The sequence below is a fragment of the Symphalangus syndactylus genome, chromosome 21 (assembly GCF_028878055.3).
Source record: "Symphalangus syndactylus isolate Jambi chromosome 21, NHGRI_mSymSyn1-v2.1_pri, whole genome shotgun sequence".
Classification (NCBI taxonomy): Eukaryota; Metazoa; Chordata; class Mammalia; order Primates; family Hylobatidae; genus Symphalangus; species Symphalangus syndactylus.
Genome location: NC_072443.2, coordinates 54,534,170 through 54,559,783, shown reverse-complemented (window position 1 = coordinate 54,559,783; position 25,614 = coordinate 54,534,170). Strand labels below are relative to the sequence as shown.

The following is a 25,614-nucleotide window of genomic DNA, read 5'->3' as shown; positions in this document are numbered from 1 at the left end:
TTCAAAAAAAGCTTACATGAATGTTCACAGTGGCATTATTTATAGTAGTCAAAAAGTGAAACCAACCCAAATAAGTAATAATTGATGAATAGGGAAATAAAATGTGGCATATCTATCTGAATCATTATTTTTCAGTAATAAAAATGAGTGAAGTATATGCTACAACATAGATAGACCTGCAAACATAACGTTATGAGAAAGAAGCCAGCCACAAAAGTCCATTTATTGTATAATATCATTTATATGAAATGTCCCATATAAGAAAATCTATAAACATGTAAAATAGATTAGTATTTGGAGGCCTAGAGGGTTGAGGGGAAATTGGGAATGGTTGCTGAATGATATGTGGTTTCTTTTTAAGGTTATCAAAATGTTCTAAAATTGATTGTGGTGATGGTTGTACAACTCTGTGAATATTTTAGGATACTGAACCCACCAATATATAAAAATATACATCACACCCTCTTAAAATGGCATCAAAGAAACATGTACTACTTAGGGGCAATTTAACAAAACTTGTAAGATATTTAGATTGAAAACTGCCAAGTTTACTGAGAGATATTTTATTTTCAACTTTTATTTTAGAATCAGAGGGTACATGTGCAAGTTTGCTACAAAGGTATATTGTGTGATGCTGAGGTTTGGGGTATGACTGAACCTGTAACCCAGGTAGAAAGCATAGTACCCAAAAGGTAGTTTATCAGCCCTTGCCTTCTCCCTCACTCCCTCCTCTAGTAGCCCCAGTGTCTATTGTTCCCATCTTTATGTCCATATGTATTCAATGTTTATCTCCCACCTATACGTGAGAGTATGTGGTATTTGGTTTTCTGTTTCTGCATTAGTTTGCTTAGAGTAATGGCCTCCAGCTGCACCCATGTTGATGCAAAGGATATGATTTCTTTCTTGTTGTGGCTGTGTAATATTCCATGGTGTATTTGTCCCATATTTTCTTTTTCCAGTCCACCATTGATGGTCACCTGGGTTGATTCCATGTTTTTGTCAAATGGTAGTTCATCTCTTATTTCTTTGAGAAATCTCCAAATTGCTCTCCCCAGTGGCTGGTCTTAAAATTACACTCCCACCAACAGGGTATAAATGTCCCTTTTTCTCTGCAGCCTTGCCAACATCTGTTATTTTTTTTTTTTTACTTTCTAATAAAACCATTCTGGTGTGAGATGATATCTCATTGTGGTTTTGATTTGCTTTTCTCTGATTAGAGATGATGAGCATTTTTCATATGTTTGGGGGCCATTTCTATGACTTCTTTTGAAAAGTGTCTGTTCATGTCCTTTGCCCAATTTTTAATGGGGTTATTTGCTTTTTTGCTTGTTGATTTGTTAAAGTTCCTTATAGATTCTGGATATTAGGATTTTGTCAGATGCACAGCTTGCTTATGAATATTTTCTCCCATTCGGTATGTTACCTGTTTACTCTGTTGATGGATCTTTTATTTTTCTGCAGAAGTGCTTTATTTTAATTAGGTTCTATTTGTCAATTTTTGTTTTTGTTGCAATTGCTTTTGAGGATTTAGCTGTACATCCTTTGCTAAAGCTGATATTAACAAGGATATTTAGGGTACTTCCTAGGTTTTCTTCTAGGATTTTTATAGTTCGAGGTCATAAATGTAAGTCTTTAATCCATCTTGAGTTGATTTTTCTATGTAATATGTAGGGGTCCAGTTTCATTCTTCTACATATGAATAGCCAGTTATCCCAGCACCATTTATTGAATAAGGAGTCCTTTCACCGTTGCTTATTTTTGTCGAGTTTGTCAAGGATCAGATGGTTGTAGGGGTGCAGCTTTATTTCTGGGTTCTTTATTCTGTTCCATTGGTCTATGTATCTGTTTTCATACTAGTGTGATGCTCTTTTGGTTACTGTAGCCTTATAGTATAGTTTGAAGTCAGATAATGTGAGGCCTCCAACTTTGCTCTTTTTGCTTAAGATTTCTTTGGCTATTCAGGCTATATTTTGGTTCCATATGAATTTTAAAATAGTTTTTTCTAGTTCTGTCAAGAATAACATTGGTAGCTTGATAGAAATACTGTTGAGTCTGTAGATTGCTTTGGGCAGTATGGCCATTTTAACAATGTGGATTCTTCCAATCCATGAGCATAGAATATTTTTCCATCTATTTATGTCATCTCTGATTTCGTTCAGCAGTGTTTTGTAGTTCTCCTTGTAGAGACCTTTCACCTCCTTGGTTAGCTGTGCTCCTACATATTTTTTTGTGGCTACTGAAAATAGGATTGTTTTCTTGATTTGGCTCGCAGCTAGAATGTTACTGGTATATGGAAATGCTACTGATTTTCGTACATTGATTTTGTATCCCAAAACTTTACTGAAGTAGTTTATTGGTTCTAGGGGGCCTTTTGGTGGAGTCTTTGGGGTTTTCTGGGTATGGAATCACATCATCAGCAAAGAGAGATAGTTTGATGCTGTTCCTGCGTGGATGCCTTTTATTTATTTCTCTTGCCTGATTGCTCTGACATAGTACTTCCAGACCTATGGTTAAATAGAAGTGAGAGTAGGTATACTTGTCTTATTGCAGGTCTCAAGGAAAAAAGTTTCAGCTTCTGCCCATTCTGTATATTGGCTGTGGGTTTGTCACAGATGGGTCTTATTATTTTGAGGTATTTTTCCATTGATGCTTAGTTTGTTGACGGTTTTTATCATGAAGGGATGTTGGATTTTACCAAAAGCTTTTTCTGTGTCTATTGAGATGACCATATGATTTTTGTTTATAATTTTGTATATGTGGTAAATCACATTTATTGATTTGCATATGTTGAACCAACCTTGCATTCCACGAATAAAGCCTCCATCATGGTGAATCAACTTTGTGATGTGGTCTTGGATCCAGTTTGCTAATATTTTGTTGAAGATTTTTGTATCTGTGTTCATCAGGGATATTGACCTGAAGTTTTCTTTTTTCTTTCTGTCTCTGCTAGATTTTGGTGTCAGGATGATACTGGCTTTGTAGAATGAGTTAAGAGGCCCCTTCTCTGTGATTTTTTGGAATAGTTTTAGTAAAATTGGTTCCAGTTCTTCTGAGAGATCTTTTTAAAGACCTAAATAAATAATGAAGTATCCCATGTTCATATATAGAAAGGCATCACATTTCTGGAATTGCATTTCTCCCATATCAGTTTAAACATTCATTGCAAATCCAATCATAATCTCAGCAGAATTTTCTATAGAATTTGATAAGCTTAATATAAAATGTATTGGAAATGCAAATGATTTCATTATACAAACAATCTTGAAGAAGAATCAAGCTGGAGGACTTAAACCACCTTACTTCCAGTCTTGTTACACAGTGGCTCTAATTGCAACAGTGTGGTATTGTCAGAACAGACACATATATTCATGGAATCAAATAGATACCAAAGAAATATACCCCTGTGTGTACAGTCAATTGACTTCTGACAAAGGTACTAACTCAATCTGGGTGAGCACCATTAATCAGCTGCTAGTGCGGCTAGGATAAAAGCAGGCAGAGGAACATGGAGGGATTAGACTGGTTAAGTCTTCTGGCCTTCATCTTTCTCCTGTACTGGATGCTTTCTGCCCTCAAACATCAGACTCCAAGTTCTTCAGCTTTTGGACTCTTGGACTTACACCAGTGGTTTGCCACAGGCTCTCGGGCCTTCAGCCACAGACCAAAGGCTGCGTTATTGGCTTCCCGACTTTTGAGGTTTTGGGACTCGGACTGGCTTCCTGGCTCCTCAGCTTGCAAATAGCCTATTGTGGGACTTCAGCTTATGATCATGTCAGTCAATTCTCCTAATAAACTCCCCTTCATATATTCATCTATTAGTTCTGTCCTTTTAGAGAACTCTGACTAATACACATATTCACCATAATGTAGAATCATTGGGAACCCTGAGCTTGTTTTCCTGCAATGGTCCCATCAAGGGGTGGTGGGAGACAATGATGGATTATCAGGCATTAGATTCTCATAAGGAGCACACAGCCTACATTCCTTTCATGTGTAGTTCACAATAGTGTTCGCGTTCTTCTGAGAATCTAATACCACCGCTGATCTGACAGGAGGCAGAGCTCAGCTTTGCTGGCTCGCCTGCCACTCACCTCTGGCTGTGTGGCCTGGTTCCTAACGGGCCACAAACCATGGCCCAGGGGTTGGGAACCCCTGTCTTAAGACACAAAAGCAATAGCCATAACAGGAAAAAAAAAAAAGATAAATTAGGTTTTATAAAAACCACATTTAATCATCAAAAGTCACAATTAAAAGTATTAATAAGAGGCATATGCTGAGAGAAAATATTCAGAAAGGATTCACCTGCTTTAGACTTGTATCTACATTGTAAAAAGAACCTCTTAAACTCAACTATAAAAAGATATACCCAGGCATGGTGGCTAACACCTGTAATCCCAGCACTTTGGGAAGCTGAAGCAGTTGGATCATTTGAGGTCAGGAGTTCAAGACCAGCCTTGCCAACACGTTGAAACCCTGTCTCTACTAAAAATACAAAAATTAGCTGGGCATGGTGGCACCCACTTGTAATCCCAGCTACTTGGGAGGCCGAGGCAAGGGAATTGCCTGAACCTGGGAGGCAGAGGTTGCAGTGAGCAGAGATCGCACCACTGCACTCCAGCCTGGGTGACAGCAAGACTCTGTCTCAGAAAAAAACAAACAAAAAAAAGAACCACATGCCCTAATTTAGACTGACACTATTGATTTTCTGATGACAAATCTGTGAAAATATGTGACTGAACCAATTATGCAATGTTATGTACCTCACATTTATAAATAAGTAGATAGCTGTATTAATCATGTGAAATATTCCACAACTAGCTCTTAACAAATTTCTTAGTAGAATTTTAACACTTGGACCCCATGACTGGGAAAACATCCTTGCTGACTTAAAGAAGATATGAAAGGTTGAACTCCTATGGAGAACCACCTTTTATGGTAGAAATGGAGAGATGTCTTCCAATTTTATCTGTGGAAAAATTATTCTAATCTATTTAAATTATGAATATATTTACCACTATTTTCATGTGCCTAAGAATGAAGAGAGAAGAAATTTTGGAATGTGGTCCTGCTAATAATTTATGACTCTACTCACTTAGACTAGGTTTTTCTGGCATGAGTTCCAACTATATAAATATCTTCAGGGATTCAGATAAAAAGTTTTAAATTCCATCAATGTCCTAAGAACAGAGATTGTTGAAAGTCTTACTATTTTGGCATTCATTTCTCCTTGGTCTTGTAGGCATGAACAAATCTGAAAATTTATTAAAATGACTGCATTCTCTCAATCACATGTATGAGGAATTATATAATAATAAAAATAATAGTTGCAATTTCAGTGGAAATTATTATTTGTCAGGAACTATCTATATTTGATACATTTACTTAATTTTTTTGCACGCATACCATGATATGGTTTGGCTCTGTGTCCCCACCCAAATCTCAGCTTGAATTGTAGTTGCCATAATCCCCACGTGTCATGGGAATGACCTGGTGGGAGGTAATTTAATCATGGGGCAGTTACCTAATGCTGTTCTCAAGATAGTGAGTGAGTCATCATGAGATCTGATGGTTTTATAAGGGGCTTTTAGCCCTTTTGCTCAGCACTTCTCTTTGCTGCCACCATGTGAAGAAGGACATGTTTACTTCCTCTTCTGCCATGATTGTAAGTTTCCTGAGGCTTCCCCAGCCCTGTGGAACTGTGAGTCAATTAACCTCTTTCCTTTATAAATTACCCAGTCTTGGGCAATTCTTTATAGCAGTGTGAGAATGGACTAACACAGTAAATTGGTACCAGGTAGTGGGGTGCTGCTGTAAAGATACCCAAAAATGTAGAAGCAACTTTGGAAATGGATAACAGGCAGAGGCTGGAACAGTTTGGAGGGCTCAGAAGAAGACAGGAAGATGTGGGTAAGTTTGGAACTTCCTAGAGACTTACTGAATGGCTTTGACCAAAATGTTGATAGTGACATAGACAATGAAGTCCAGGCTGAAGTGGTCTCAGATGGAGATGAGGAACTTGTTGGGAACTGGGGTAAAGGTGACTCTTGCTACATTTTAGCAAAGAGACTGGCAGCATTTTGCCCGTTCTAGAGATCTGTGGAAGTCTGAACGTGAGAGAGATGATTTAGGACATCTGGTGGAAGAATTTTCAAAGCAGCAAAGTGTTTGAGAGGTGACTTGGTGCTATTAAAAGCATTCACTTTTATGTATTCACAAAGATATGGTTTGGAATTGGAACTTATATTTAAAAGGGAAGCAGAGCATAAAAGTTTGGAAAATTTGTAGCCAGATTATATGATAGAAAAGAAAAACCCATTTTCTGGGGAGAAATTCAAGCCAGCTGCAAAAATCCTCATAAGTAATGAGGAGTGAAATGTTAATTGCCAAGACAATGGGAGAAATGTCTCCAGTTCATGTCAGAGGTCTTCACAGCAGCCCCTCCCATCACAGACCCAGAAGCCTAGCAGGAAATAATGGTTTCATGGGCCAAGCCCAGGGCTTGCTGCTTTGTGCAGTCTCAGGAGTTGGTGCCCTGCATCCCAGCCATGGCTAAAAGGGGCCAACATACAGCTCAGGCTATTGCTTCAGAGGGTGCAAGCCCCAAGCTTTGGTGGCTTACACATGGTGTTGGGACTGCAGGTGCACATAAGTCTAGAATTGAGGTTTCAGAACCTCCATGTAGATTTCAGAGGATGTATGGAAACGCCTGGATGTCGAGTCAGAAGTTTGCTGCAGGGGTGGAGCCCACATGAAGAACCTCTACTAGGGCAATGGGAAAGGAAAATGTGGGGTTGGAGTCCCCACTGGGGCACTGCCTCGTAGAGCTGTAAGAAGAGGGCCACCATCCTCCAGACCCCAGAATGGTAGATCCACTAACAGCTTGTGCTGTGCACCTGGAAAAGCTGCAGACACTCAACACCAGCCCATGAAAGCAGCTGGGAGGGGGGCTTTACCCTGCAAAGCTGCAGGAGTGGAGCTGCCCAAGACCATGGGAGCCTATCTCTTACATCAGCATGTCCTGGATATGAGACATGGAGTCAAAGGAGATCATTTCAGAGCTTTAAGATTTGGCTGCCCTGCTGGATTTCAGACTTACTTGGGGCCTTGGCCCTTTTGTTTTGGCCAATTTCTCCCATTTGGAATGGGTGTATTTACCCAATTCCTGTATCTGCATTGTATCTAGAAAGTGACTAACTTGCTTTTGATTTTACAGGCTCATAGGTGGAAGGGACCTGCCTCATCTCAGATGTGACTTTGGACTTGGACTTTTGGGTTAATGCTGGAATGAGTTAAGACTTGCTGGGACTGTTGGAAGGGCATGATTGTGTTTTGAAATGTGAGCACATGAGATTTTGGAGGGGCCGGGGCAGAATGATATGAGTTGGCTCTGTGTCCCCACCCAAATCTCACCTTGAATTGTAGTTCCCATAATCCCCACATGTCATGGGAGGGACCCAGTTGAAGGTAATTTAATCATGGGGGTAGTTACCCACATGCTCTTCTTGAGATAGTGAGTGAATCCTTATGAGATCTGATGGTTTTATGAGGGGCTTTTCACCCTTTTGCTCAGCACTTCTCCTTGCTGCTGCCATGTGGAAAAGGAAGTGTTTGCTTCTCTTTCTGACATGACTAAGTTTTCTGAGGCATCCCTAGCCCTGCAGAACTGTGAGTCAAATGAACCTCTTTCTTTTATAAATTACCCAGTCTCAGGCAGTTCTTTATAGCAGTATGAGAACAGACTAATACATAACATCTCTAGAAGCAAGTAATATGGTCCTTTGTATTTATAGGTGAGATAATCAGGGTTTAGATATATAGGTGACAATTGTAGATCACACATTTAGTAAATGTCAGTTTGGGGTTTTAGTTCAAGGCATTTGACTTCAGAGTCCACACTTACCAACATCTAATCTCTTATGATTAAGAGTATTTAATCATACTTACATACTCAGGAGGCTGATGTGGAATGATTACCTGAGCCCAGGTAGGAGGTGAAGGTTGCAGGTTGCAATGAGCCTTGATCACATACAGCACTGCACTCCAGCCTGGGCAACAGAGTGAGTGAGACCCTGTCTCAAAAAAAAAAAAAAAGTATTTGCCTGGCAATAAAGAAACCAAAATGAAGATAGCACTGAGATAACGTAACTGTATACATGGCTATACCATTGATACTCATTGTATGAGGGGGTCTCATTTCCATGTCTGTGAAATTCTCCTGAATTGAATTCACCAAAAATAGTAGAGCCCTTCCTGTGTACTGTACCTGGAACTTTACCAGGTTTCTGCAAATACAAATGGAAACAATTCATTGCTCCTGCCTACGAAGAAGTAGAACTATGATAAAAATAAGAAAATGCCTTCCCAATAATAGGGAGTTGTACTATGCAAGTAATGTGGAAGCCCAGCAATGGGAATCATAGTCCAGCCATGATGGCATAGTCATGGGAGAAGAGAGAGGGTGGGGATGGCTTCCAGGAGGGTGTGAAGAGGGGATTCAGTACTGAAGAGGGAAAAGATGGATCAGGATTAATTCATGTATTTTGATGATGGCAATAATGTTGGTTGAGATTGAAGGAAGTGGTAATATTTGTAAGAAATAATTTTTCTTGCTTCTTAGACATTCACTATGTGCTTATTTTTCCCATAAGATGAATAAAAACAACAAACTTTACAGTTTCATAGCCAAAAGAAATGTTGCTTTCTCTGAAGTCGGCATTGGGATCTCTGCCAATGCCATGCTCCTTCTCTTCCACGTCCTCATGTGCCTTCTCAAGCACAGGACCAAGCCCACTGACCTGATCGTTGGTCATGTGGCTCTAATCCATATCATATTGCTGCTACCCACACGGTTCATAGCTACAGATATTTTCGGGTCTCAGGATTCAGGGGATGACATCAAACATAAGTCAGTTATCTACAGGTACAGGTTGATGAGAGGCCTCTCCATTTCCACCATCTGCCTGCTGAGTATCCTCCCGGCCATCACCTGCAGCCCCAGAAGCTCCTGTTTGGCAGTGTTCAAAGATTCTCACATCACGAACCACTTTGCTTTCTCTTTCTGTGGGTCTTCCACATATCCATTAGTGAAAGCTTCTTAGTCTCCACTCTTCCCATCAAAAATGTTGCCTCAAATAGCCTTACATTTGTCACTCAATCCTGCTCTGCTGGGACCCTGAGTTGCTTCCTTGGGCAGACAGTTTTCACACTGATGACACTTCAGGATGTCTCCCTTGCAGGGCTCATGGGCCCCTCCAGTGGATACATGGTGATTCTCTTGTCCAGGCATAACAGGGAGTCCCAGCATTTTCACAGCACCAACCTTTCTCCAAAAGCACCCCCAGAAAAAATGGCCACGCAGACCATTCTTCTGCTCGTGAGTTGCTTTGTGATTGTGTATGATTCGGACCGTGTTGTCGCCTCCTGCTCAGGACTGGTGTGGAACAGTGATCCAGTCCGTCATTGAGTCCAGATGCTGGTGGACAATGGCTACGCCACCATCAGTCCTTCAGTGCTAGTCAGTACTGAAAAATGAATGATCAAGGTCTGAACATCCATGTGGGAGAAGGACAATAAATCCCTAATTATTCAGTAATGCATAATGTCTCTTAAGATAAGCATATCCTTTTTAAAATGATTAATCCCATCATAGGGGATAAGCTTTCTAGGTTCATTTAATCATATGGGGTTATGCTTTTTCTGTTAAGTCTATTTACTTTGAAACATGTTACTAAGAAGTATACAGTAGACAGTTTAACCCTATAACTACTGAGATAACACAAGGATCTAATTCAAACCAGACACATAAAACTGGAGCTTTGAGTTTCAAACTCCAAAGATAAAACAGAGATGAATGAGTGTCTGAAGATGGACCTTGGAGCCATGAAGATGCGGCAAGCTGGGATAATAAAAAGGCACAGGGAGGCTGTGGGGTGGCTGTGGCTTCTGCCTCACATGTGGTCCACATGCTGATATTTACAATGTGTGTGCTTTAAGTATGTATACTTTATTTTGTCACTTATAAACCAACAAAGCTGTTAATAAAATATAAAGTCTGAACAGAAATACAACAAATAAAGAGATGCATTTGGTAATCAAAAAACTTCCCACAAAGAAAACCCCAAACCAGAAGGATTCATCACTGATAAATTGTATGAAATGTTTAATGAAGAATTAACACCAATGCTTCACAGAGTCTCCATCCTCCTCCGCCCTCCACAGCAACAAATGACTACCTCTCCCCATGACTCAGATCTCTCCAGGGTTCACAGGGCAAAGTCTCCCAGAAAAAAACACCTTTCAGAGTCCCAAGTCCCTGTCACTCTGCACTAAATCCCACCAGTGCCCACAGCCAGAAGGAAAACTTTTAAAATGTGAGAATATCATTAAAAAGTCAGAAAACAACAGATGCTGGGGATGATGTGGAGAAATAGGAATGCTTTTACACTGTTAATGGGAGTGTAAATTAGTTCAACCATTGTGGAAGACAGTGTGGCGATTCCTCAAGGATCTAGAACCAGAAATGCCATTTGACCCAGCAATCCCATTACTGGGTATATACCCAAAGGATTATAAATCATTCTACTATAAAGACAACGCACACATGTTTATTTCAGCACTATTCACAATAGCAAAGACTTGGAACCAACCCAGATGCTCATCAATGATAGAATGGATAAAGAAAATGTGGCACATATGGAATACTATGCAGCCATAAAAAAGGATGAGTTCATGTCCTTTGCAGGGACATGGATAAAAGTGCATCATTCTCAGCAAACTAACACAAGAACAGAAAACCAAACACTGCAGGTTCTCACTTACAAGTGGGAGTTGAACAATGAGAACGCATGGACACAGGAAGAGGAACATCATACACCAGAGCCTGTTGTGGGGTTGGGGGTTAGGGGAGGGATAGTAGGAGAAATACCTAATGTAGGTGATGGGTTCATGGGTGCAGCAAACCAGTATGGCACATGTGTACCTATGTAATAAACCTGCACATTCTGCACATGTACCCCAGATCTTAAAGTGTAATTTAAAAATAAATTAATTTTTTAAAAAAAGAATCTGTCCCTCACCTGCTTTATCTCCTCTACAGCTCTGCATTGTTATGAGAATAAAATCCAAAGTCCTTGTACTGTCCACCCCTCTGAGTTCACCTCAACGTTGCCCTTCATCCAATGCGTATAACATCTCAGCCTTGCCTTTCTCTTGGAATGGTGTGAGACTGGGGGATGTCCTTTGGGAGATGTGACTTCCCTTGTTGCCTGTATAGTGCCACGCCCAGGAGGGGTTGGTGAAGAGGCTCTCAACCAGGCCTGCCCTCAGAAGGGTTAATGTGGCCTCTTCATCCCATGGTTGCCATGGGGACAGTTCTTGTCCTTCAGGAAGCAGGGAGAGCAGTTCCCTATTTTGAAGAAGACTTGAGGGGCTTTCCTCTAATCCATGTGCCCAGAGAGGGGCAGGAAGCCTAGGGCCAGCTGCCTCTGCTGCTGGGTGTGTGACAGCTGTACCCACACCCCACCAGCCAGGAGGGGCTGTTTTGAAATGCAGCCTTGGGAAAAAGCCAAACAAGCCAGGGCAAGGAAAAAAATGGCTGCCTGGAAGAAGACAGTGGCCACTTCCTCCACAGACCTTGAGTCCCACCCAGTGATAAAAATCCCACCCAGTGATAAAAACTCTGAGCTGGCCCTGCCTAGCCTCCATATGTCATGAGATGTATGGAAAGGATGGAGCACAGAACAGGTGCTCTGCAGGCATCCACTGTCAGCATTTATTACTGTCATTGCTATGACTGCCTGTTATTAGCACCACTACCTGCCTCCTCACCTGGCTGATGCACTGGATGTCCAGGTTCCTTTGATCCTAACCTCTGGGATCAAAGCTGGGCATGGGCACAGCTCTGTCACATACCCAGCAGGCTCTGAGGTGGACACCTGGCTGGTCCTTGGATGGCGATGGTCCCTTGACTCCCACTTCCAACACTTCTGCTGGGTTTTCACCACAAGGTTGCTGGCAGCTGCTGGCCTTCTGATCGTCCAAAGTAGATAGAGGGCAGGATGGAAAGAGCAGGAAGAAAGGGGGAGAGAGGGAAAGCCTGCTCAGATGTCAACACTGCTGGCATCTGCCTTAGAGGTTCCTGTCCTCCACCTTCCAGGCTCCTTCAGAAAAGTGCAGAGAGGCTCTTGCCCCCAAAAGGCAAAGCCATGGACTGCAAGCATTCACAGAGTAGTAAATGGGTAAATGGGATGCGAGTCCTGGCTGGGCTGTAAGGGCAAGTCACTTCCCCTCTCTGGGCCTCAGGTTTTTCCATCTGTGAAATGGGTATATAATAACTCCTTTATAGAATTCTTGGGATGAATACATATGTTAAAGGCTCAAGAAAGTAGCGATGATGGTCATCACCCCCACACATCATGTCTTTTGTGGGTATTTACAGTTACTCCCCCTGAATTCAGTGAGTGACTGTGGCTCAGTCCCATAAATACAACCACCAGTATTGGCAGTGGGTGTTTGTAAAGCCAACAATCTTTCCTATCCATTTTCTCATTAGGAACAGCAAACAAAGGAATAAGCATTTCAACTTCATAGCCCATCACTCCACACTATTGTATGGCTTCAGCTACACAAGCTCAGACCTGTGGTTTTCCCAGCTGGCCTTGGTGCTATGATCTTTTTAAGTAGACTTTGCTTAGCATCAAAGCCCAAATTCAACAGTAGTGGAAAGGACTTAGCAAAGCCTTGTCCCTCTTGTCCTCCCTTCTCCTTTGCATGGGTCGACAGCAGAGTAACACTGGTGGTGAATTGAATTATCTGAGCCTCCCTCATCTGCTCCCACCCAGGGGGTTCTAGGGTTTTTTGCTTTTATTGCTAATCTCAGAAACAAGCTCAAGTTTTACAAACATACTTTCTTTTTCCATCAAACATTGAAGCAATTTATCTACTCATTCATCTGTACCCACATTTAAACACAGATATACCTGCTCCATGACCTCCATCACTTCCCTTGACTCCATTACCTACACTACCTCCATCAACTCAATCCTTTCCACCACTTCCCTTGACTCCATCACCTATACTACCTCCATCAACTTAATCCACTCCATCACTTGTCCCACGTCCATCACTCGACTGCCTCTATCACCTCCACCACCTCCCTCAACTCCACCATCTCCACCACCTCCATCACCTCCCTTGGCTCTGTCATCTATACCACCTCCATAAACTCAATCCACTCCATCACCTGTTCCATGTCCACCATCTCCTTCACCTCTTCCACTTCCACCATGTCTACATCATCTATCAATTCCACCACTTCCAATTCTTCCACCAAATATATTATGTCCTCCAGCTGCACCACAATTTTCACAACTACGTCAATTACCCTTTCAACCTCCACCACCACCACCTCGACCTCCTCTCCACCATCAGTAGTTTCTACTACCACCTCTGCCTCCTTTACCTCCAACACCACCTCCACTATCTCTGTTTCTGCTACTGCCACCTTCGCCACCTCTGCCACCTCCACCATCACCTCCATCTCCATCCCTGCCACACCTCCATGCATGGACCCATAAAATGTATCAAGAGCCTAAGTAACACCAAATTCAGCCACAGATTTTCTACTCGAGTCACAAGTATTTCTCCACAAAAGGCTGGAGGATTAAGGAATCTGTGGTGGCTTAGAAATGGAAAGGACTTTGAAAGGATCAAATTCAGTTCCTAATTTTACAGCTGGAGAAATCAGATCTGCCTCCAGCACCACCTCTACCAAGCCAAAGCCCTGGACACTCCTCCAGCAGGACAGACCTTCTCCCACCTCGGTGAAGTCTTCGCCCCAGCAATTCCTCCTACTGGGAAGGCCTCTCCTCTGGTTGAACCCTCCGCACCGGGGTCCTCCTCTGAGTTCCCACAGGCGCCTGTGCGTTCCCATCCCAGCACGAGCCTCGGGGTAGCAGAACTATCTGCCTGTGTCTGTGTGGACAAGCAGACTGGGAATTCCTGGGAGGTGGAGGCTTGGTCTGAGTCATCTATGTCGCCGAGCGCCAGGCAGGTACCTGTGAGGGGCTACGCGGTGTGTGCTGAGTGGATAAGGAAAGGCTCCTCATTAACTGGGTCTCCCTTACCAATGTCACCTCCTCAGGGAGGCCTTCCTTGACCACCCATTCTCTACTCCAGTGGTTCTCAAACCGGAAGGTTTGATAAAAACACGGGGTTTCTGATTCAGTGAGGCTGGGGAGGGCCCCAAGAATGCGTGGCGCCCTCTGAGAGCCACGGCTCAGCTCCATTGCCCTGGTTTCCCTCCCTCGCTTTGAAATGGTGTCTCCGGCGACTTTCTCCCGTCTAAGCTCCATGAGGGCAAGAATTTGGGGCTGTCTTGTTCTGTGCTCAGCGCAGAGCCTGGCGCGGCACTGAACGAATGTCCAGAGTTAAAGGGATAGATGGTCCGCTGGGTGAAGGAGCCAGGAACATCCCAGAAGCCCAACTCGCTGAGTTCTGGTCCCTCAAACCTCACGAGCCTCCTGCGGTGCCCATGGCCACGGCCCCTTTAAATGTGCGCAGGGACGCCCCGACCCTCGCCTCCCTGGATCCCTGACCCAGCAGGAAAACAAAAACAAAATTCTTCTTCTTGGGGAGCGGAGGAAACGTCTGGGAGGGAACGGAGGTGCAGATGCGGCGCAGGCAGAGGCGCAGGCGAAGGCGCGGCCGGCGCGGAGCCCTGAGCCCGGAGCGGACGCGAAGCCACGCGCTGCCCCGGCCGCCGCCCACGCGACCTCCGGCTGCGCCGACTCAAGCGCGCCAGGGACCCCGCCCGGGCGCTGGAAGTTTGAGCTCCCGGGGCGCCTGGGACGAGTTTCCCAGGATTCCCCGACCTTCCCGTGCTGCTCCGCCTTGGCCGAAGCATGCGCGGCTCCGGGATCCCCTCGCCGAGAATCGGGGTCCCCCCCCACCGTCCAAATCGCCCCGCCTCAGGGACCCGCCTCAGCCTTGGCGAGGCCGCGCCCTGGCCGTGTGAGCCCGTATCCCACTCTCACGGCAGTCCCCAGAGTGAGGGTCCCTTCCACAACGGAGAAAGACGTTCCTTTCGCAAAAGCGACTTGGTCGGGTCCCCAAACCCTTGCCCTCCACTCCCAGACGTCACAGACAGGCCTCGCTCCCTTCTCAGGGGCCCCACCTGACTGAGGCTTGGCTGGACACAGTCCTGAAGCATGCAGATTCCAGACATGACCCCCAGCAGAAGCACACATCACTGTTTCAAACCTTTGGTGTGTCATTCGTGAAGGGATGAGACGGCAGCTATTCAGTCATAGTACTCCAAGGGTCCCTGGCTCTACCCTCCAGTTATTCTAACTCAACGGTGAGTTCTCAGCAGAGGCTGTCTTCTCTTGATTCTAGGAGACCCTGCCGTCTGCAGTGCTATGCATGTAGCTAGTAAGTACCCAATGGAGTAGCTGTAGAAGGGGGGATGTAAGCTCCATGAGGGCAGCAGGGAGGGTGACGGCAAGTTCAGCCTTTTCCCATGGTTGCTGGGTCATAGAAAGTATTTATCAGTAGCTGTTGGATGAATGAATGCACTGACCTGGACACTTCATTTGAGGAGCACAGGATTTCGTTTGGTTGATTTTCGTTAGTTGTGCTGCGTGTAGAAGGAAGGTCTGTTCACTTTGTTTACAGAATGAATCTTTAGTGGAAAATCAAGGGGTTTTAAAGATTCTGGTGGAGGGCTTAAGCCCAACACAAAGCACAGAAGGTGGGCTTCACATGGGTGGATGGAACCATCTACAGCGTCCCCTGCAAGTGGTGTGTAGGAGACTCTGAATGGAAATAAAGTTAATCGTGCTTTTTCTCCTTTTATTTTTGTCCTCTAGATTCGCCAAAACCACCTGTTGCTCCCAAGCCAAAGACTACCAGTCCACTGACGCCAGTGACAGCGCCCAAATTCCCTTCCTCAGCCAGGCCCGAGAGTCTTCACACTCCAAACTCCATGTTCAGGAGCCCGAAGCCCCCCATTGCCCCCAAGCCCAGGCTGACTTTCCCAAACGAGTGGAGAGCCAGTGTGTACCTGAATGACAGCTTGAACAAATGCAGCAATGGGCGGCTGCTCTGTGTAGACAGGGGGCTTGATGAGGGGCCCCAGTCCATCCCAAAGTGCTCTGAGTCAGAGACCGACGAGGATTACATGGTGGTCCCCAGGGCTCCGCCGAGGGAGGACGAACCCAAGGATGGGGGCAGTGCAGGGAACGCAGCCCTGGTGTCTCCCGAGGCCTCTGCAGAAGAGGAAGAGGAGCGTGAGGAGGGAGGCGAGGCATGTGGCCTGGAGAGGACAGGAGCTGGTGAGGACTCGGCGGCAACTGCTGCCCCAGCTGCAGTATTGCTGAGCAGGGAGGGTGAAGAAGGCACAGACCTCACTCCTGAGGACCAAGGAGAGGGCTGCAGATGAGCCAGGGACACAGGAGCAGGTGTCCAGAAGTGAGGAGGAAGAGAAGCTGGTGCAACCACACAGGGAGTGCAGCCTGGAGAACAGCAGGCCTTGGGCTGGGGAGGGGGTCTTCCAGAACGACTTCCTCCTGCCTCACATCCATGGAGAGGACCACAAGCCCCCCGACACCCCCAGGGAGGCAGAGGAGGATGATGAGGAAGGCTGTGCCAGCACAGACCCAGCAGGGGCACATGAGAGTTCGGATCCTGACAGGCCCACCGAGGACATGGGACAGGATGCTGAGGAAGCCAGTGAGGAGCCCCCCGAGAAGGAGGAGCCGGCCGGAGTCCAGGAGGCAGAGACAGCCACGGACAGCCCTGAGGTTCTTGAAGAGGGATGTGAAGAGGCCACAGGCCTCATAGGTGGGGAGCAGGTCGACCTCAGTGAACTACCTGACCGTGAGGAGAAAAGCAACCAGAAAGTGGCAGCTGCCACCCTGGAGGACCGCACACAGGATGAGCCTGCCGAGGAGAGCTGCCAGATCGTCCTTTTCCAGAACAACTGCATGGACAACTTTGTGACTTCCCTCACAGGAAGCCCCTACGAGTTCTTCCCAACCAAGGGCACCTCTTTTTGCAGCAAGAGCTGTTCTCCTCTTTCTGAGTCAGTGAAAATCTTAGAATCAGAGCAGGCACCAAAGCTGGGGCTGTGTGCGGAGGAGGACCCCGTGGTTGAGGCTTTGTGTGGCCAGCGTGGATCCCTGCAAGATGGAGCAGCGGAGGGTCCCACAGTCCCTGATGTGGTGGTCCTGCCGGAGGAGGAGGAGGGGGGGAGGAGGAGGAGAAGAAGGAGGTCATTGCAGATGACATGCTGGCCAACCCCTACGTGATGGGAGTGGGCCTGCCGCGGGGATGAGGGGGAAGAAGAGGAGGAGGAGTTCGTGGATGACACACTGGCCAACCCCTATGTGATGGGAGTGGGCCTGCCAGGAAGAGGAGGGGAGGAAGAGGAGGAGGCCATGGATGACACGCTGGCCAGCCTCTATGTGATGGGAGTGAGCCTCCCGGGAGGAGGAGGGGGAAGAGGAGGAGGAGGTCGTTTATGACACACTGGCCAACCCCTATGTGATGGGAGTGGGCCTGCCGGTCTGACAGCCCCTGGAGAAGGAGGGCAGGCTGCATTGGATGCCCTGGGTGGTTATGGCTCAAAAGAAGAAGTGAACTGTGAGGGAGAGGGCAGCCTGGTCTCAGTGGACAGGAAGAACATTGGCACAAGGGCCACTCTGGGAAGGTGGCCAGAAACCATCCCAGAAACTGCCCCCAAAGAAACCAGATCTGAGGCAGGTTCCTCAGCCCCTGTCATTGGAGGTGCCACAGAGGAGGCAGGAAAGAGCTTTTGTCACTGAAGGGAAGCCCGTGGAAGCCAGCAGTGCCCAGGGCCTTCACTTTATACCCTCGGTCGTTCTCCATGGAAGGCCAAGAGATTCCTGTTCCCGTCTCTGTGTACTGGGAGCCAGAACGGTCGGGGTTAGATGACCACAGGATAAAGAGGAAAAAGGAACATCTCTCTGTCGTGTCTGGGAGTTTCTCCCAGAGAAACCACCTTCCGTCCAGCGGCACCTCCACGCCTTCTTCCATGGTAGACATCCCACCTCCTTTCGACCTGGCCTGCATCACCAAGAAGCCCATCACAAAGAGCTCTCCCTCACTCCTGATCGAGAGCGACTCCCTGGACAAGTACAAGAAGAAGTCATCCTTTAAGCGGTTCCTGGCACTGATGTTTAAGAAGATGGAGAGGCCAGGTGCGGTGGCTCATGCCTGTCATCCCAGCACTTTGGGAAGCTGAGGTGGGCAGATCACCTAGGGTCAGGAGTTCGAGAGCAGCCTGGTCAACATGGTGAAACCCTGTCTCTACTAAAAATACAAAAATTAGCCAGGCATGGTGGTGTGCACCTGTAATCCCAGCTACTCGGGAGGCTGAAACAGGAGAATTGCTTGAACCTGGAGGTGGAGGTTGCAGTGAGCCGAGATTGTGCCACTGCACTCCAGCCTGGGCAATAAGAGTGAGACTCCATCTCAAAAAAAAAAAAAAAGAAGATGGAGAGTAAATTGCAGTGAAGATGTCTTCATCCAGGTCCCTCTTCAGAGTCCAGCTGCCACAGGCCTTCCAGGATTCTGGAAGTGGACCAGAGAAGCCTCAGTAACTCCCCTCAGCTTAAGTCTTGAACTGGGAAGCTCCAGGCTTCTGAATACCCCTCATCCCTCATCTTTTATAGAGATGGCAAGAGGAAAGGTGTCCCCTTCAGCAGAATGGTGTCCAGAGTGGAGTCTTTCGAAGACCGCACCCGGCCACCCTTCCTGCCCTTGCCACTGGCCAAGCCACGGTCCATCTCCTTCCCCAGCGCTGACCATTCAGACTATGAGAACATTCCAACCATGAACTCGGACTATGAGAATATCCAGATTCTGCCCCGGAGGCCTGCAGGGCTGGTGTGTTCAGAAAGCTGTTTGAAGATCAGAGCAGAGCCCTGTCCACAGCAAACTAAAATGATGGCTATGTGGACATGAGCAGCTTCAACACCTTTGAGAACAATCAGCAGAGCACAGACCAGGACACAGAAAGGTACCTGACATTCTATTTCCTTTCTTGTTTGGTAGCTGTAACTATTCAAAAGGCAGCATGGGTGTGGGGGACAGATGGACTTGTTTTCCAACCTCAGGCTCTGTTTCCCACTAGCTGCACTGACTTGGGGTGAGTGGCTTTATATCTCTGAACCCTAGTTACTTCATCCATGAAACAGGACTCATGCTACCTCACAGCAGATATTTAAGAATATCAGAGTAGATACTCTATGTGAAAGCAGTGTATAAAATGCAAAATATGGTACACGTAAGAGCATTTTTTTTTTTGAGACAGACTCTCACTCTGTCGCCCAGGCTGGAGTGCAGTGGCACCATGTCAGTTCACTGCAAACTCCGTCTCCTGAGTTCAAGCAATTCTCCTGCCTCAGCCTCCCAGGTAGCTTGGATTACAGGCACCCACCATCATGCCCAGCTAATTTTTATATTTTTAGTAGAGACGGGGTTTCACCACGTTGGCCAGGCTGGTCTCGAACTCCTGACATCAGGTGATCCGCCCACCTCGGCCTCCTAAAGACAGCATTTTTATTTACATTATTTGGGGGACAGTTATATCTCCTAGGTAGATGGCTTTGTGACTCCCCTCAGAGTGTCACCAAGAGAGAAAGTTTTGGAATCTTGCCAAACTAAATATCTTTTTTTTTTTTTGAGACGGAGTCTCACTCTGTTGCCCAGGCTGGAGTGCAGTGGAGCGATCTTGGCTCACTGCAACCTCTGCCACCCAGGTTCAAGTGATTCTCCTGCCTCAGCCTCCCAAGTAGCGGGGATTACAGGTGCCTGCCATCACACCCGGCTAATTTTTGTATTTTTTTAGTAGAGACAGGGTTTCACCATGTTGGCCAGGCTGGTCTTGAACTCCTGACCTCGTGATCTACCTGCCTCGGCCTCCCAAAGTGCTGGGATTACAGGCGTGAGCTACCATGCCTGGCCCCAAACTAAATATCTTTCACCATCAGGAAAATAGCCTAAATTGAGATTGATACTTTTTATTGAGTAAATATACACTGTATTCAATAAGGAATTAGAAAATAAATTTTATTGAATTGTTTAAGGAGCTAATGGTGTGGCTCATGCCTGAAATCCCATCACTTTGGGAGGCCGAGGCAGGTGGATCACTTGAGTTCAGGAGTTTGAGACTAGCCTGGCCAACATGGTGAAACCCTGTCTCTAATAAAAATATAAAAATTAGCCAGGTGTGATGGCAGGCACCTGTAATCCCAGCTACTCAGGAGGCTGAGGCATGAGAATCGCTTGAACTCTGGAGGTGGAGTTTGCAGTGAGCCGAGACTGCGCCACTGCACTCCAGCCTGGCCGACAGAGCAAGACTCAGTTTCAAAAAAAAAAAAAGAGCTAATGGTGCTGTTACAGGAAAGGGGTCCCAATCCAGACCCCAAGAGACGGTTCTTGGATCTTAAGCAAGAAAGAATTTACGGTGAGTCGCTACAGTGCCAAGTAAAAGCAACTGTATTAAGTTATTAAGAAAGTAAAGTAGTGAAAGCACAGCTACTCCATAGAAAGAGTAGGGTGTTCCTGAAAGAGGAGGAATGCGTCCACTGTAGGTACAATGCTCGTGTGTGTGTGTGTGTGTGTGTGTGTGTATATAATATCATATTATATATATATACACACACACACAAGCATTGTATATATTTTATATATACATATATACACATATATTTTATATATACATATATACACATATATTTTATATATACATATATACACATATATTTTATATATATATAAAATATATATACATAAAAAATATATATTTTATATATATATAAAATATATATACATTAAAAATATATATTTTATCCTATATATATATGATTAAAAAGATTCTCGGGAGATGTGCTCTGCTACAAGGGTTTGTGATAAAGGATTAATTTTTTTAACTAGTATATGTTGCAAGAATTAATATTATTTTTAAAGCAAAATTAGGAATGCCTTTGTTCTCCAGATATCTGGACACTCCCAAGTCTGGTCTGTTTAGTAAACATTATTAATTTGTTCCCTTAACTGTAAACATCTAGAGGTTAGGAATGTCTAACCTTTTGGGAACGTAGTCTAGCAAGTCTCAGCCTCATTTTCCTAGCCCTCACTCGAAATGGAGTTGCTCTGGTTTGAATCCCTCTGACATATCTCCCCCCTCCCTTTACAAAAGGACCCTTAATCCTGGGGGTTGCAGAGGGACGAAGATCTGTCTTCTGTAACTTTTTCAGGCTGAATAGGGGTGATGATATTCCTGCCTAAATTAGGGTCTCTTGCATTCAGGGTAGGGAGAAGCTCAGTTAGAGAGCATTGGTATGGTTAAGGTTGTTTATAACTCCCAAGTTCCGACAAAAGGTGATGTCTGGAAGATAAATAAGTGTTCAATTTAAGAAAGCATTGAGTGAGCTTGTCTTGCATTTCTACACAAAGAGTACAACCGCAATATATTCCAGAACAGCAAAGCAAAATAAGTAAAATTATTCCAAGTAAACTAAACGGGCAGGAATATCATCACCCCTATTCAGCCTGGGTCCTGGCCCAAGAACTGGGCAGTTGTTGGAACCAAGCTGATAAACGGTTGACTGATAGCGCATTAATGGCAGAGATATGAGTGTCTAAAGCTTTTTTTTTTTTTTTCTTGAGATGGAGTCTCCCTCTGTCACTGAGGCTGGAGTTCAGTGGCACGATCTCTGCTCACTGCAAGCTCCGCCTCCCAGGTTCACGCCATTCTCCTTCCTCAGCCTCCCAAGTAGCTGGACTACAGGCACCCGCCACCACACTCAGCTAATTTTTTGTACTTTCAGTAGAGACAGGGTTTCACCATGTTAGCCAGGATGGTCTCAATCTCCTGACCTCGTGATCCACCCGCCTCGGCCTCCCAAAGTGCTGGGATTACAGTCGAGCCGCCGCGCCCGGCCGTCTAAAGCTTTTATAGTCTGAGTAATATTATGTGAATAATCTGGAACATACACACAACATTCGGTTTTGATTAAAGCACAAGTCCCCCCCTTAGGCTGCTGTTAAAATGTCCAAAGCCATATGGTTTTGTAAGACTACCTGCCTAATCGGAGAAGTTTCCTCAGGAGGGTAAGGGCCTGGGGTGTATTATTGAAAACTGCAGCCATGTGCTTCAGTAACAAGGCTTCAACTTGTAACTCGATACTGATTGTAGCTACCTGTGAGGAAAATACAGCCATTGAATAGAACCATTTTGTTGCCTATGGTGAGCTTTCACAATTTCCCAGTTAGATGGGAGAGAGTCCAATTTGGTGAGGATAGATCTCCGGAGGTAAGGATGACCACATGTACACCTTTTAGTCCGGTTATAAGGTAAGTATGGCCAGCCGTGAGTTCTGCAAGCCCATAACCATCCCAAGGAGAAGGGTAGGCACTTATTTTTGGTAAATTATCTTGCCATCCCATCCACATTTGGTCTGTTAAAAGAAGGGTCTGATTACACTGTTGAGATGAGAGCCATCCATATTATGGTTCCAGTTTAGTGGTAACTGTTGTGCCTTTTAAAACATAGAGGTGCTTTGCCTGATACCTGCACTCAAACAGCTGTCATTTGCCCAAGTTCACTATATATAGCATAACCTAAAGTTGGGGTGGAGTTTAGCTGTTTTTAAATTAGATTAAAAAGGTGCTGTTTTGTTTCTTCATAGGAGGAGAAGGGGCTAAGGCCCATGTGGCTATGATACATGGGAAAAGAGGGGCTGTGTTTATAATGTTTAGTTTTCCAATCATAATAAAATCCCCATAAACTTAGGTTGGCCAGTTGAATATGCCAGGGCCACCCGGAAGTGGAGGAAAGGAGCAATTTTCCACATACCCGACAGTTTGATTTTGTAGAGAGGCCAAAGTCTGTGCCCACTCAGTAAATAAGATACTCTCTGCGTGATTCCAACTTATACCCAAAAGTAGAATGCCAATCCATATCTTTATGTTACCCATCTCTTGTATTTTTTTTGAACAGGAGTTGGAGGTCACTGATTGGCTTACAGGAATAAACATGATTAGTCTTTCGTGTTCCGTCAGCCTGTGGGACTTTTTATAAGAGACGGGTTTAATTTGAGATAGGTGGACCCAGCTGTTTATTTTCAGAAGTTTAACTGCAGTTGGGGTACTTAGGATAACTTGATAAGGTCCCTTACATTTTGGGGAAAGTTGATCTGCTGGGGATCTTTTCTTTCATGTTTTCAGTAGGACCCTATCTCCTGGCTGGTTGTAACAAAACTCTCTTAGTGAGGGAAGGGAGTCTTTGATTTCCATATTTAAGGATTGCTTTTTGCACTTATCCTAAGTTGATTACATAATTTTGTAGCTTGAAAGTATTTATGTTTATTAGGAAGTCTGTAGTTAAGAAAGGCCTTTCATACATTATTTTAAAAGGGCTGAGCTGCAGATTTCCCTTTGGGGTCACTTGAACTCTTAATAAGGTTACAGGTAATAAATACAGCCAGGTTTCTGATGTTTCTTGTCATAGTTTAGCAAGAGTTCTTTATATTTTTACCTTTCCATAAGTTATTGGGGCACAGGTGGTATTTGATTACATAAGTTCTTTGGTGGTGATTTGTGAGATTTTGGTGCACCCATCACCAGAGCAGTGTACACTGCACCATATTTGTAGTCTTTTATCCCCCGCCCCCTCCCACTCTTCCCCTCAAGTCTCCAAAGTCCATTGTATCATTCTTATGCCTTTGCATCCTCATAGCCTAGCTCCCACAAAGCAGTGAGAACATATGATGTTTGGTTTTCCATTACTGAGTTACTTCACTTAGCATAATAGTCTCCCGTCTCATCCAGGTCACTGCAAATGCTGTCAATTCATTTCTTTTTATGGCTGCATAGTATTCCATCATATGTATATAAAAAATAAACTGTGACATATATATAATAAACTGTGATATATATATATCACAGTTTGGTAATATGGTATTATTTGATATATATTATATATATAAACTGTGATTATATATAATAAACTGTGATATGTATATGTCACAGTTTGGTAATATGGTGTTATTTGGTATATATTTGGTGTATATATACATACACACACACACACATACACACACACACACACACACACATACCAAATATATATATATATCACAGTTTCTTTATCCACTCATTGATTGATGGGCATTTGGGTTGGTTCCACAATTTTGCAATGGTAAATTGTGCTGCTATAAACATGTGTGTGCGAGTATCTTTTTTGAATAATGACTTCTTTTCCTCTGGGTAGATACCTAGTAGTGGGATTGTTGGATCAAATGGTAGTTCTACTTAAGGAATCTCCACACTGTTTTCCATAGCAGCTGTACTAGTTTACATTCCCACCAGCAGTGTAGCAGTGTTCCCTTTTCACTGCATCCACACCAACATCTAATTTTTTTTGTGTGGTGGGTTGTTGGGGGATTGTTATGGCCATTCTTGCAGGAGTAAGGTGATATCACATTGTGGTTTTGATTTGCATTTCCCTGATAATTAGTGATGTTGAACATTTCTTCATATATTTGTTGGCCATTTGTAGATCTTCTTTTGAGAATTGTCTATTCATATCCTTAGCCCACTTTTTGATGGGATTGTTTGGTTTTTCTTACTGATTTGTTTGAGTTCCTTGTAGATTCCAGATATTAGTTCTTTGTTGGATGTATAGATTGTGAAGATTTTCTCCCACACCGTGGGTTGTCTGTTTACTCTGCTGACTGTTCCTTTTGCCATGCAAAAGATCTTTAGCTTAATTAGTTCCCAGCTATTTATCTTTGTTTTTATTGCATTTGCTTTTGGGTTCTTGGTCGTGAAATCCTTACCTAAGCCAATGTCTAGAAAGGTTTTTCCAGTGTTATCTTCTAGAATTTTTATAGTTTCAGCTGTTAGGTTTAAGTCCTTAATTTATCTTGAGTTGATTTTTTGTAAAAGGTGAGAGATGAGGATCCAGTTTTGGTCTCCTACATGTGGCTAGCCAATTATCCCAGCACCATTTGTGGAAAAGGGTGCCCTTTCCCCACTTAATGATTTTGTTTGCTTTGTTGAAGATCAGTTGGCTGTAAGTATTTGGGTTTATTTCTGGGTTCTCTATTCTGTTCCATTGATCTATTTGCCTATTTTTATAACAGTACCATGCTGTTTTGGTGACTATGGCTTTGTAGTATAGCTTGAAATCAGGTAATGTGATGCTGCCAGATTTGTCCTTTTTACTTAGTCTTGCTTTGGTTTTGCAGGCTCTTTTTTGGTTCCATACGAATTTTAGAATTGTTTTTTTCTAACCCTGTGAAGAATGATGGTGGTATTTTGATGGGGATTGCTTTGAATTTGTAGATTGCTTTTGGCAGTATGGTCATTTTCTCAATATTGATTCTACCCATCCATGAGCATGGGATATGTTTCCATTTGTTTGTGTCGTCTATGATTTCTTTCAGCAGTGTTTTGTAGTTTTCCTTATAGAGGTCTTTTGATTCCTTTGTTAGGTATATTCCGAAGTATTTTATTTATTTATTTATTTATTTTTGCAGCTACTGTAAAAGGGATTGAGTTCTTGATTTGATTCTCCACTTGGTT

At 44.4% G+C, this 25,614-nt stretch overlaps 1 protein-coding gene across 1 annotated transcript in view; it reads left to right on the top strand.

Annotated features, from left to right (window-relative positions):
* Positions 1-14,822: 14,822 nt before the first annotated feature.
* LOC129471146 (uncharacterized protein DDB_G0271670-like) overlaps positions 14,823-25,614 on the top strand; it is a 44,897-nt gene continuing 34,105 nt past the window's right edge. Inside the window, exons 1-2 of the mRNA XM_063630693.1 lie at positions 14,823-15,355; positions 15,867-19,039. The gene's annotated coding sequence lies outside the window, so the exon portion shown is untranslated. The remainder of the gene's footprint in view (positions 15,356-15,866; positions 19,040-25,614) is intronic.